The sequence below is a fragment of the Calonectris borealis genome, chromosome W, assembly GCF_964195595.1.
Source record: "Calonectris borealis chromosome W, bCalBor7.hap1.2, whole genome shotgun sequence".
In the NCBI taxonomy this organism is placed as follows: Eukaryota; Metazoa; Chordata; class Aves; order Procellariiformes; family Procellariidae; genus Calonectris; species Calonectris borealis.
The window spans coordinates 27,976,403-27,991,207 of NC_134351.1; the positions used below are offsets into that span (position 1 = coordinate 27,976,403).

Sequence of the window (14,805 nt, forward strand, 5' to 3'; positions counted from 1 at the left end):
ATGTTTTCAGTTGTTGCTAAGTGCCCTCCTAGTCCAAGGACAGCTCCCATGCCTGCTGACTGAGCTAGGTACACAAGGTGGGAGGAAACATAATCAGGACAGCCAGCCCAGCTGGCCAATGGGGTATTCCATACCATGTGACATCATGCTCAGTATATGAACGGTAGGCGTGATCCAGGAAGTGCCGATCGCTACTTGGTTATCGGTCAGCGCGGGTGGTGAGCAATTGCATTGTGCATCACTCATTTTGTATATTCTATCATTATTTATTATCATTATTCTCCCTTTTCTGTTCTATTAAACTGTCTTTATCTCAACCCACGAGTTTTTCTCACTCTTACCCTTCCGATTCTCTCCCCGTCCCACTGGGGGGGCGGGGGGGAGTGAGTGAGCGGCTGCGTGGTATTTGGCTGCCTGCCAGGTTAAACCACGACAACGTACAACAGTGTAGTCACTTTTAAAATATTTTATATATGTATGTGTATGTGACTGTATACAGAAAATCTCGCTATACAAAATGCCATACGACACACTGTATTGTACTACTGATAGCTAAAAATGTTTGGGGGTTTGAGTATCAACTTGGAATGGTAATTATAAAAATGGAAAATGAGTGCTGTGTACAAAACCAAAGTTTAAATATCATAAATATTAATGTTTTACAAACCTATTTGTAGTGACTTCCTTATTCAATTGCAAATATTTTCTGTACTTTTTCTCTAATAATAATATTGGAAATCTGGAAGAATTTTGATATCCTGGTGGAAGAGCAAGGTATAGTTGTTTCCCCCATCATAGATAAATTGATACAATGGAGAATTAGCTAATGGAGTCACCTCAACTCCTCAAGGGCTGTGATTCACATTATAAATCCTCATCATGCAGTAATTGGCACAGTGTTCAATTACTACTTGTGTACCATCAAAAATGAATCCAAACTGAGATAATTATTTATTCTCCCCCTACAGAGGGTGTTGTTTTCTCAACGTGTTGACAGGTGTTAGTAAAATACCTCACAACTACCTATCTAGAAAAATCCTTGGATGGTGTAAATCAGTCTTACCACTCTTGACCTTTTTAAAGCAAGGCCAGTTTATACCAGTTGAAGCATTGGAACAGTGTTTAGTGAATTCTGTTTTTCAGTACCTCTCATACATGATCCTTGAGTGTCAATTACAAAAAGAAAGGAAGAAAAAAACCTTCGATGGTGAATACAAACATGTTCTGTGATCTTCTCACCTTTTGTATGGAAAATTGCTTTGCAGGTAGCCCCCAGGGTGTTGGTCAGGTGTGCCAGCTGGTAAACTGTGCCACCTACCAAAAAGCTAAGCTGCACATGTGCTCCCATGGGCATCCTTTGACCATGCCTTGGCCATGCTTGCATATGCATGGTCTTTATGGAGCAAGTTGGGCACAGCCTTGAAGGACAGAGAGACATACCTGTAGTTCTCCCTAAGTAGAAGTTTGTTTGTTTTTTTCTTAATGGAGACTTTAGAATACATCATTCTTCAAACATCTGGGAAGGTGAGGACATAAAAACAGAAATTATGTGTATTCAAACTGATGAGCTGTCTTTATAAAACTAAAAAGAAGAATGGATTCCAAAAAGGAATTATTGTTCATTGGCAAAATAATATATCCTAGTTCAAAAGGTTAAATTAAGTTTTTTTCCTACAAAATTGTTTGATAGGCCTGTTCCCTCAAATCCATAGTACTAAATTTGACAGTAACCAGACTGACCTTTTACAATAGGGTTTTGTGATTATTTTAAGTGGTGCATTGATTTTTCAGAAATTTTGTTGAACTCAGGAAGTTTAAAGAATTGGCAATGCCTGAATATGAGCTGTCCTGTCTATACAGGGCACCAAACTGAAAGCTTCCTCATGGTGCATTGTCAGTGACCTACACCTTGGGGATTTTGTGAAGGTGAGAGATGATAAAATCCCTATACTTGTTATTTTTGTGTTCTTTGTCTTATTAGTAGCTGCCTGTCATGCCTAATGGGAAATGATATATGAATTTTAAAATACATCTGTTGGGTTTTTTTTCCAAGTAAAACTATTTGTCTGTTGTCATTTATGAACCCAGATACAAGAGAACGATGATATTTATATGCAAAAGAATTGACATTTGCAAAGAGACTGTGTTGAATAATGCAAAATAAAAATCTTAAATCATTGGTATATCTTTTTCTTCAAAAGTAGAACAGTTGTAATGGGTAATTATGATGCAAATTTAGATGAATATTTTATGTGATTGAAGTAAACATACCGATGTCTTTAAAGGAGATATTTTTATAAAACAACCTCTAAGCATCCCAAAGAATGAGAAAAAACAGGCTTTTGGTAAGATATTTGGAATTAAAATTATTTTGTACCATGACTGTCTAGAGCTAAATTTGTAGTTGTCCATTTACCATGTTTACTATCAATCTGTTAAGATTTAAACAATAGTTAAATACATCTCTAAAAGTAAACTCCCATGCAAAGTGCTTTAAGACTATATTGGTCAATTTTTTTTCTGTGCAGATTAAGAAGATAATGCTATGAAAAAAAAACCCTTCTTTCATATCTGCAATTCTGTGAGAATAACTTTGTTTTCCTAGAGACAGAAAGAAAAAAAAAAAGCTGTGCAAATTATTTAGGCTCAAATAGGAAAATACAGTCTCAGACACTGCATAGAAAGTAAGATCATATGCAACAAGTAAACTTGAGTCATGAGTGAGAGCAAGAAAAGGGTGGGGAGAGATTTTGATACACAGGAGCTTGAGGTCTGATTCTGAAGCCATTCATTACTCCATGGATATTAATTCCAATATGACAACTGATAAGGGGCTGTAGGATTAGACTCTTATACCTTGAGTATTTGCGAGACTTTCACAAATTGTAAACAAATACTCAGTACTGAAATGTAAATTTTAACACAACTATTAAGTATCTTTTTATTCTAAGCTATTGTTATTTATATTGTTTTTTAAAACAATCTTAACACATTGATTTAAGGGTTAACTATTACTGTAACATTACATTTGCACTACCTGGGCAAATGCGCTAGGATAATATTTCCTGTTTTCAGGCTGTTATCTTGACAAATAAGTACAGTACAACAGCTGGCTTGTTCCTGGAGCTCCTGAGGGGACCTTTCTTCTCAGAGTGCTGAATTTCTTTCTCAGCTGTAGCTGTAGCAGTGCTCAAGTGTTCAACTTTTCAAGCAGCACTTTTTTCCCCCAGCACCACTCTGGGGTTATGATAATCGCTCTGATAAGGAAGTCAAATGGGACAATCTACAGTTTGTGAAAGCAGTAGGAGGGGAACTGAAAATTGCTAAGAATTACTTTTGTTTACTTTTTGTTTAGAATCTAGCAAACACACTGTTAAAGTAATACTTTCACCAGCATTGCTTTTTAAAATGTTACACATTTGGGCAACAGACACACCTGTTAGAGCAATGGTTTCCTCCCCCCCAAATTCTGTAATATTTTGGGGAAAAAAGTATCAGTTCAAGCATTTCAAATTAAGAACAAAAAGGCCAAAGTATCCTATTGGTAACTCTATTCATAGCAGAAAAAAACTAACGATTTCTGGTCTTTATCAATTTAAATTGCTATTTCTGATAGCTGCACCCAACTCTGTAATAAAGCTTTGCAGAATGTTGTTTCCTTTCCATCTAGGCAAACATCTTTAGAACACTTCCTAAGATATTAATTATATTCAAGCCAGACTTGCATGCTGCCATCCCACAGGAAATGGGTCAGCAATCCATTAAAATGCCATTAGATAATCTAATTTGGAACTTAATCTCTAAATTAACCATGCTCCATATTTGAAATATACTTGAGAGAAAGAAAAGTTTATGTTTGAGTGGATTGGGGAGCCAAAGTGTGAAGGAGGCTGTTTTTTCTGTAGCTGTGGTCATGTTTCAAGCTGTTGTCGCGAATGAGTGGTTTAGAGGCCGCTTAAAGAATCACGGTCAAAGGTATCAGCAAAAGGTTATTTTAATAGACATTTATAAAAGCGCAACTTAACAAAGTTCGATGGCAAGGTTCACTCTATCACTTACTACATGGATGAAGCATACAAAGGAAAATCGAGTCAGAATTGAGCTAGAATGATTTATACAGAGACCGAGGACGAAAAGGGTAAGGGAGACCCTCCCATTGAGTCACGAGGTTCAGAGAAGACCCCCTTGCTTTCTAAACTTCTGGAGGAGCTTAGGTGCAGCTGGATCCACTCCTAGTCCCAGACTTGGTCAACGGTTTATGTCTAAGGGATTAGATGTGTCTAGCAGCAGTCTAAGATTCATTCATAGTTTTCAGCTGGGTCACAAGATTTTAGCAGCACTTAATCATTGAGTAATTTAACATTTGCAAAGTAAGTTAATAGAGTCTACTACAATCACAACAGTGACTTAATTACAGATTTGAGATGGTAATATTTATACTATACTTGCTATCGGGTACCTCCATCAATTCACACACACACACACGCACTGTCCTGGTTTCAGCTGGGATAGGGTTAAATTTCTTCCTAGTGCTGTGTTTTGGATTTAGTATGAGGAGAATGTTGATAACACACTGATGTTTTCAGTTGTTGCTAAGTGCCCTCCTAGTCCAAGGACAGCTCCCATACCCTACTGACTGAGCTAGGTACACAAGATGGGAGGGAACATAATCAGGACAGCCAGCCCAGCTGGCCAATGGGGTATTCCATACCATGTGACGTCATGCTCCGTATATGAATGGGAGGCGTGATCCAGGAAGTACCGATCGCTACTTGGTTATCGGTCAGCGCGGGTGGTGAGCAATTGCATTGTGCATCACTCATTTTGTATATTCGATCATTATTATTATTATTTTCCCTTTTCTGTTCTATTAAACTGTCTTTATCTCAACCCAGGAGTTTTTCTCACTCTCACCCTTCCGATTCTCTCCCTGTCCCACTGGAGGGGGGGGAGTGAGCGAGCGGCTGCGTGGTATTTGGCTGCCTGCCAGGTTAAACCACGACACGCACACAGACACAAAGATAGACACATATATAAAGGTATACCTGTTAAAAATTACCCTCGAGTTCCATGAAATATTCACTTCAAATGTCTCGGCATTTCTCAATGGGCGAGGGATTGAGTGAAAGGTTTCAGCCCAGGTCCCGTCGTCAGCTTTCGGCAACAGTCCTCCAAATATTGCAAACTCGAGAGTTCGCGAGCTCTGAGTGGTGTCCCACTCAGAGGGAGATGCTGGTCGCAGCCCGCTGTGGTCCGCTGTTTGTAGGGTTGCAAGATGATTGGCTTTAGTCATCCGTAAATTTCCATCTTGGCCACAGTCTGAGTTGGTAGTTACTAGAATTCGCAAGATTCCAGTAACAATGGTACCGTTCCACTTGAGCTACAATCCAGATAAGGATGTCAGGGGATGACAAATTATCCCCGCTCTCATTCCCCACCTTGGCCAGGCAACAGGAGTTCCTGGTACAGTCAGTGCCGTTCCCCAACCTCAGCCATGCAAGAGTTCTTGGTACGGTCAAGGGACGCTTCACCACCCAACTCATTACACAAAGGCTAAGGCTTAACAGGAGTTCCTGAGATCATAGAGTGGCCCAGGAGAGGGGGGGGGGAAATGCACCACCACAATCCACCCCATGACTAAAGTCAATCATCTTGTGAACCTATAAACAACAGTCCCAAGTGAGACCCTTTGAGCTCTCCTAGACTGCAGCAGGCTGTGCCCAGAATCTCCCTCTGAGTGGGACGCCTCTCAGAGTTTGCAAGCTCTTGAGTTTGTGATATTCGGAGGACCGTTGGGACCTGGGCTTAAACACTCCTTGGCCGAAACACTCCTCGAGACTCAACCCTTCACCCGTTGAGAAATGCCAAGACATTTAACGTGAGTATTTCACGAGACTCGAGGGGAATTTTTAACAGGTACCTTTATCTAGCTTTGGGTCCTTGTGTGCATGTGAATTGATTTAGATAACCACTGTAGTGATTGTAGTAGACTCACTTTGTAAATGTTAAATTAGTCAATGATTAAGTACTGCTAAAATCTTGTGACCTAGTGTTGTAGCATACATGCTACAGCCTTTATCATAACAGGGCAGCCCTACCATCTCTCTCCATTCATTGCACCTCTCTCCTCTGTCTCTCTCCGTTGCCTCTCTTATATCTTCCTTCTGGCAACGATCACATGTCTGCTCACAATTCCCTTCACCTGTTTCTGCTCTTGAATCAGCTGGTACTCACTAGGCCACCTCTTAATTCTTCTCCACATCTCCCCCTTTTTTGTTTATGATTTTGTAGCATTGCCAAAGTCCTAGCCGAAACTCCCGATTCCAGAATTCTTCTCCACATCACCCCCTTTTTTGTTCTCAATTGCCAAATTGTCCATTACATTCACTAGAACAAGTTCATATTCAAATGAAATCTGTGACCCATATTCTTTTATTGATTTGCGTACCTCCTTAATCACCTCATATGGTAGACAAACTTAACATTTCTAATTCTTTTTCCTATTAACATTTCTAATTCTTTTTCCTATTCTCCATCACACAGTTCACTTTCCTCTAGAATATCACTGATATATGTGTGTGTGGGTACGAATCCCCGCAGCAGATCTTCTTGGGGGGGGAGGGCAGGAACAAATGGTGCTTTAGCCTCTATCGCTGCAAAACTTCATCCGCCGTTGGCGCAAGTTCAAATGAATCTTTCTTATCTTTCTATTTTCCCTCCAGAATTGCTGCCATTACATTCACTAGAACAAGTTCATCTTTAGCCTCTGTCTCTGTAAAGCTTCATCCGCCGTTGGCGCAAGTTCAAATGAATCTTTCTTATCTTTTGATTTTCCCTCCAGAATTGCTGAATCAGTCACGTTTTGCAACACCTGCTCTGCAGGACACAACTTCTGCAGAGCTGCATACACACCAGTTCTTCTACTGAGATGCTGACTGCCCCATGACCAATGCATAAAGTTCATATAACTTCCCCGCAGCTGCTCACCTCTGTATCCATTTCCTTTCAACGGCTTTTTTCTTTTATCCCGTTTCCTTTCAACGGCTTTTTTTCTTTTATCCCATTTCCTTTCAACAGCTTTTTTTTCTTTTATCCCGTTTCCTTTCAACGGCTTTTTTTCTTTTATCCCATTTCCTTTCAATGGCTTTTTTTCTGTTTCCTTTCAACAGCTTCTATCCCATTTCCTTTCAACGGCTTTTTTTCCTGTTTCTTTTCAACAGCTTTTGCAGTTCAGCGGGGCTTGCCACCGGATATTTCTATTTCCTTTCTCCAAGACCTTCTTTCTTCAGGTTTATCTTCTTTCAGTCCCTGTTCGGGCACCAATTGTTGTAGCATACATGCTACAGCCTTTATCATAACAGGGCAGCCCTACCATCTCTCTCCATTCATTGCACCTCTCTCCTCTGTCTCTCTCCGTTGCCTCTCTTATATCTTCCTTCCGGCAACGATCACATGTCTGCTCACAATTCCCTTCACCTGTTTCTGCTCTTGAATCAGCTGGTACTCACTAGGCCACCTCTTAATTCTTCTCCACAACCCAGCTTAAAACTATGAATGTATTTTAGATTGCTGCTAGACACATCTAATCCCTTAGACATAAACCGTTGACCAAGTCTGAGACTAGGGGTAGATCCAGCTGCACCTAGACTCCTCTCTGAGAAGGAGTTTAGAAAGCAAGGGGGTCTACTCTGAACCTCGTGACTCAACAGGAGGGTCTCCTTACCCTTTTTGTATTAGACATAAACCGTCGTCCAAGTCTGAGACTAAGATTAGATCCAGCCGCACCTAAACTTCTCCAGAAGTTTAGAAAGCAAGGGGGTCTTCTCTGAACCTCGTGACTCAACAGGAGAGTCTCTCCTACCCTTTTCCATCCTCGGTCTCTGTATAAATCATTCCAACTCAATTCTAACTCGATTTTCCTTTGTATACTTCATCCATGTAGTAAGTGATAGAGTGAACCTTGCCATCGAATTCTGTTAAGTCGCGCTTTTATAAATGTCTATTAAAATAACTTTCTGCTGATACCTTTGACGGTGATTCTTTAAGCAGCCTCTAAATCACTCATTCGTGATAGCTGTCTGGTAACCAGGAGAAACCAGACATGATGTAATTCCAGATTGAACTTGAATTTCAGGGATTTAGAACAGGGGAACAATGGACCATAGGAATTTATAATGTCCATTTTCCACATTATTTTGTTTGAAGCTTTAAGTTAACTTTTATGGGAGAAGCAGCAAGAACTGCAGTGCAACCAAAATTAGATGATCCAGAGATGTTAATGTAGAGAAAAAAACTTCTTTAGTGATATTGTCTGAGCAGCACTGCAGATGCCAGCAGGGTTAGAAAAGTTCCTGCTCTGCAGTAAACTGGTTGCCTGTTCTGAGCAGCTTTGTTCACTTAGGTTGAACAAACTTAATCTTATGTTTCCTGTCAGATGATTTTTGGCAGCACTGTTAGGGAAGGAGGAACAAGTTCCAGGAAATTCCCAAGTGTAAGCCACACCTTTAACCCCTTGGTTACTCTGAAATTCTATTTCTTGATCATCTTAACTCCAATTAATTCTTCTGAAACAATAAAACTACATTTTTGGGGTTTTTTTTTGTTTGTTTGGGGTTTTTTTTGGCTGTAATTAGGTTTATCTGCATTCAGTCTTGTTATAGTGCAATAAACAAACTTTTGATTGTATTTACAAAAGTGCTAATATATAAAATTTAACAAATTACATTTAAAAACTGTAAAATTTGGAAAAAGAAGTATAAATACTGCCATGATTAAGTTTACAAATATGTCCACTGACATTTGTGGAAGAGTGAATCAGAACAGATTTAGAGAACAAGAATAGCTAGTCTGGAAACTGAAACTATTTTTTCCTAAACCTTTCCTTTGCATATTCCTACAGTTATTTTCTTGTTGGTCTACCACAATACTCCTACTTGATAGCTTGTTATTTCTTTATTTGGTTTAATGAGTTTACCTGAAAGTGTAGAATCTGTTTTTCTTATGTGACAGAACTGTCCCTGGTAACCCAAGCCCTCATTCTTCATGGTTTGACTCTATAGCAGTTGGCTCTCCAGTTGGTTACAGCCCTTTGTGTGCATGTGTGTGCTTGCAAGCCTTCCTCCTTTAAGTCCTCTCCCCACAACAAGCATGCCCAAGTGGTCCAAAGCACATAATGGATATGCACCATATCTCCAAGCCCTAGCTTCACAGTGGATTTTCTTTGGTAGAAAAGGGCTGTATTTCCTATCCCTGACCCTTTTTACCTCTTTGTTACTCTATCCCAAAAAGGGGTCTATGGGGCAAGAAATAATATTGTAAAAGTAAAATTCCCTTTTTCCTCATCCAGGCATCAGTCTTCTAAATGAGGTTCTGGTGATGAATATTTTATTAGTACCATAATCTTTTCATCAGATCATATTGGATAAATCTTACATGTATAAATGGTTTTAACTATTTGTGAATATTTTAAGATTTGTTGTTTGACTATGGTTTTTGAATTTAGACAACAGTAAAAAACATTGCATTGGGAAAAGTCAATAAGACTATTTTTTAAAAAAAAGGTTGAAAGCCAGTCTTTCAACAAGAAAAGATTAGCTGCTCTTATAAATTGGAAATATAGTAAATGCTTTATTACTATGGGGTTAAAAAAAAGTATGTTTTCAGGTAGCATTGAAGAATGTGTCCAGTTAAAAAGAAAAGCTGTTGAATAATATTGACATTTTAAAGACATCTTAGGGCATCCAACCTTCTTACAATTCCTTGTGAAAAAAGTGAGTTCTGCTCCCTTCAGAGTTTGAGCATGATGAAGTCAGGCACGGTTGCCAGTGTTTTCACATTTGGTAAATTAAAGGGTTTAGAGATGAAGAATATTGCACATGAGTAAATGACAAAAGTTATTTCTTAACAATCATAGGATGTATCACCTGAGGAACATATGCACTGCATTTTACAAAATAATTTGATTCCTCGCCTCTGCATTCACACAGTGGCAACTGAAAGGATCACATAAATCTGTCAAAGTAAAATGTAATTATTAGTTAAATAGATAAAAGGACCATTTTTCCCTCTTAATAAAAACTTCTAACTCCTGCTGGCATTACCCATCAATGTACATGCTCATGCAGGGAGAGAATACTATGAACAGATCACAGAATCACAGAATCAAAGAATCACAGAACGGCTGAGGTTGGAAGGAACCTCTGGAAGTCATCTGGTCCAACTACCCTGTTCAAGCAGGGTCACCTAGAGCCTGTTGCCAAGGACCATGTCCAGATACCTTTTTAATATCTCCAAGAAGGGAGACTCCACAGCCTCCCTGGGCAACCTGTTCCAGTGCTCAGTCACCCTCACAGTAAAAAAGTGTTTCCTGATGTTCAGACAGAACCTCCCGTGTTTCAGTTTGTGCCCATTGCCTCTTGTCCTGTCACTAGGAACCACTGAAAAGAGCCTGGCTCTGTCTTCTTTGCACCCTCCCTTCAGGTATTGCTATACATTGATAAGATCCCCCCTGAGCCTTCTCTTCTCTAGGCTAAACAGTCCCAGCTCTCTTAGCCTTTCCTCATAGGAGGGATGCTCCTGTCCCTTCATCATCTTAGTAGCCCTTCATTGAACTCTCTCCAGTATGTCCATGTCTCTCCTGTACTGGGGAGCCCAGAACTGGACACAGGACTCCCGGTGTGGCCTCACCAGTGCTGAGTAGAGGGGAAGGATCACCTCCCTCGACCTGCTGGCAACACTCCTCCTAAGGCAGCACAGGATACCGTGAGCCTTCTCTGCTGCAAGGGCACATTGCTGGTTCATGTTCAGATTGTTGTCCACCAGGACCCCCAGGTCTTTTACTACAAAGCTGCTTTCCAGCTGGTTGGCCCCCAGCATATATTGGTGCATGGGGTTGTTCCTCCCCAGGTGCAGGACTTTGCACTTCCCCTTACTGAACTTCATGAGGTTCCTGTCAGCCCATTTCTGCAGCCTGTCAAGGTCCCTCTGGATGGCAGCACGTCCCCCCAGTTTTGTGTCATCTGCAAACTTGCTGAGGGAACACTGCCCCATCATCCAGATCATTAATGATGATGTTGAATAGGCTCGGACCCAGTATTGACCCCTGGGGTACACCACGTGTTACTGGCTTCCATCTAGACTTTGTGCCACTGATCACCACCCTCTGGGCCAGGCCGTTCAGCCAGTTTTCAATCCACCTCGCTGTCTGCTCATCCAGCCCGTACATCAACAGCTTCTCTATGACGATCTTATGGAAGACAGTGTCAAAGGCCTTACTGAAGTCCAGGTAGACAATATCCACTGCTCTCCGCTTATCTACCAAGCCAAGTCGTTTCATTGTAGAAGTTTATCAAGTTGGTCAAGCATGACTTCCCCTTGATGAATCCACGCTGACTACTCCTGATGATTTTCTTGTCCTTCATGTGCCTGGAAAATGTTTCCAGGATTCGTTTTTCCATCACCTTCCCAGGGATTGAGATAACGCTGACCAGCATGTAGTTCCCTGGGTCCTCCTTCTTGCCCTTCCTGAAGATAGGAGTGACATTTGCTTTCCTCCAGTGTTCAGGCACCTCTCTAAAATCACCACGATGGTTCAAAGATTATCAAGAGTGGCCTCATAATGACATCAGCCAGCACTCTTGGGTGCATCCCATCAGGACCCATGGACTTATGTATGTCCAAGTTGCTTAAGTATTCCCTGACCTGATCCTCTTCCAACAAGGGTACATCTTCTTTGCTCCAGATTTTCCCCCAGATCTCTGGAGCTTGGGATTCCTGAAGGCTGGTCTTGCTAGTAAAGACTGAGACGAAGGCGGCATTCAGTACCTCAGCCTTTTCCGTGTCCTGTATCACCAGGGCCCCTGCCCCATTCATCAGTGGACCCACATTTTCCCTAGTCTTCCTTTTGTCACCTATGCACTTAGAGAAGCCCTTCTTGTTGCCTTTGACAGCCCTTGCCAGATTCAATTCCAGTTAGGCTTTGGCTTTCCTAACTGTGTCTCTGCATGCTTGGACAGTGTTTTTGTATTTCTCTTCTCCCTGCTTCTACCTTCTGTATACTTCCTTTTTGTGTTTGAGTTTGGCCAGGAGCGCCTTGTTCATCCACGCAGGCCTCCTGGCATTTTTGCCTGACTTCCTATTCATTGGGATAGACAAGGTGGTCCTTGAATATCAACCAGCTTTCTTGGCCCTCTTCCCTCTAGGGCCTTATCACATGGGACTCTTCCAAGCAGATCCTTGAAGAGGCCAAAGTCTGCTCTGATGAAGTCCAGGGTAGTGATCCACTATCTCATGGTCACTGCAGCCAAGTCTGCCTTTGACCTTCACATCCCCAATGTGAAATCCATGTGACATCCCCATAGTCCCCTATTCTTCACATTGCCATACTGAAATCCATGCAATTGTCTTAAGCAATGCAAGGACTGGAAGAGTTCACCAGTTCCTCAGTACCTGGGCCAGCATTAGTTAGCACATTTTACTATGACAGAAAATTTTAATGGTCATTGGCTTCACAAGCTTCTAAACATGTATCCCATTTACTTATGTTTTCCTAACCAAAAATAAAACCACCTAGTCCTAGCTAAAAGGTGCATATAAAATCGCATCATGGCCAAGAATGAGTATGCTAGTTATATATTTAGTTCACTTCAATAAGAATCTTAATTGTGAAAAGACTAATCTTTACTTACAATAAATACAAATATATATATAAAAATTATTTTCTTTACTTCAAACTGATAAAGTTCAGTGCTTGTATTTCTGGCAATATTCTAACTTTAGACTCAGAAATTATGTCAATCAATCTCTAAATATGCCTGTGATTTCAAGGGTATAATGAGTTCACAAAATAGAGAATATAAATACAGGCTAAGGAAATGTCATCAAACAACTATGAGAACTCTCGTCTATTGACCATTGATATGTTATTTGTAACTTAATTATTTTAAAAATTATTTCTCCAGTAAAATTTTACAGCCACAAAAATGGATACACAAATGAAAATCTGGCACAGAGACTGAGTTCACTTGTAGAAGATTGAATTTGACCGAGATACTGATTGTTGCTTTTTCTTTTAAGCCACATTTAGAAACCATGAATCTTCAGTGCCTGCACATATAAGCAGTGAGTGAATGAGTGAAAGAAAGGGTAAGAGGGAAGGAAAAGTGTACCTGTGACAATATTTATTCTTAAGGGGTCAATGTATATTACAGGGTATGGTGAATATTTAAAAGACTTCTATGGAACCAAATCATTGGCTTTCTAATTCAGAATTTCTCTCACCTAATATAACATGATTGATTGCCCTTATTTCATGTAACCCTTGAGTTTCCTTTTCATTCATCATGAGCTGCTTTAAATGAAATGCATTTAGAACTTGCTAAAATAAAAGTGGTCTCTCAAAGTGTTGTAACGTAATGAAAGGACATAGTAACTCAGTCTTTTCTGCCATAACAAAGGATAACCTTTCATCTATTGAAATCATTTAGGCAATTTCTGTTTTTCTCCCCCTTTCTGGATAGCAAGTATATATGGCACTGTCATCTCTGAGATCCTTTTAGGAATTAAGAGGATGAAGGGGAAAATTAATTTATTATCAACTCATTTTATATACACGGCACTTATACGTTCGTATCTATCCATTCTGAGAAAGCTTTGTTGTTAAAGTATTCTGTTCCTTCAATGTCTTCAACAGAACAACCTATTCCCTAATTTTATATATATATGTGTGTGTGTGTGTGTGCAAGCATTCACATGCGCACATCAAACACACATATGCAAGCATACAAACATACCTCTTACATAATTTAGAACAGAATACATAATTCACAGCAAAGATGGAACTATGACATATTTTTCCTTTTTACTATATGGCTCCTACTGGTCTCCAAATGAACAATTTACTATAAAAGGGAGAACATTTGATTCCCATAGTGGCACTGAATAGGAAGATATTTTCCAATTGTGAAGTCTGTGTAAGATCTATTTTGTTTTCCTCTGAACCATCTGGCCACATGTTTTATCATGGGAGTATATGACATGATACTTGGAATACCAAGGGACTGGACTTGATGACCCTTGAGATCCCTCCCACTCATGGTCCTATGACATTGCTGAAATTCTCCAAATTTATTTCAGACTATATAAAAACAAAAATATGTAGAAGATGCATTAAATAAGCAGTGATTTTGTGATGGCAAGTATGTACTTTTTATGACTTATATGGTAAACTCAGCTAAGAGGAAAATTAAGTGTGCTGCCAGTAACTTCTAGGAATGTAAGATGGTGTCTGTAACTCTTTGAATGAACTTGGAAGAAGGGGAAGGGAGTTAAACTATAACAAATTTATAGAAAAATGTCTCTTCACATGTAGTGATAGTACAAAATTTTATATTTATATATTTTTCCTGTGAATCCCCAAACTAACAGGATGTTAGAAGGTTGTCATTTTTCCAGAAAATAACTAACTGCATTGGGTTTTTTTAAAAAGTCTATAAATCCTGTGTACATTTTAAAATACAATGAACTCATACTGTACATCTGTCAAAAAGAACCATATTATAGTAATTATAACACATTTCATATTATAACAATCTTAGGTGAAAAAGCAACTTTACCAGAAAATTTACTGAAAAAAAAAGCAATGGTTGGCAAACCCACTAATTGTTATTTGGTATTTTCATAACTGTGTACAGATTTTTCCAGTTAGGTTTCACTGGTTTAAAAAAAAGGCAAAATGACAACTATGTTGAATAAACTATCATCTTTATGATTTTGTCTGAACTTTGCATGTGGTGACCTTTAATACAG

The 14,805-nt window shown here is 39.7% G+C and overlaps 1 protein-coding gene across 1 annotated transcript in view; it reads right to left on the bottom strand.

Moving 5' to 3' along the window:
• The window catches only part of LOC142075028 (nuclear factor 1 B-type-like), a 349,790-nt gene that overhangs the window by 17,678 nt on the left and 317,307 nt on the right, over positions 1–14,805 (bottom strand). The gene's annotated exons all lie outside the window — the stretch shown is intronic.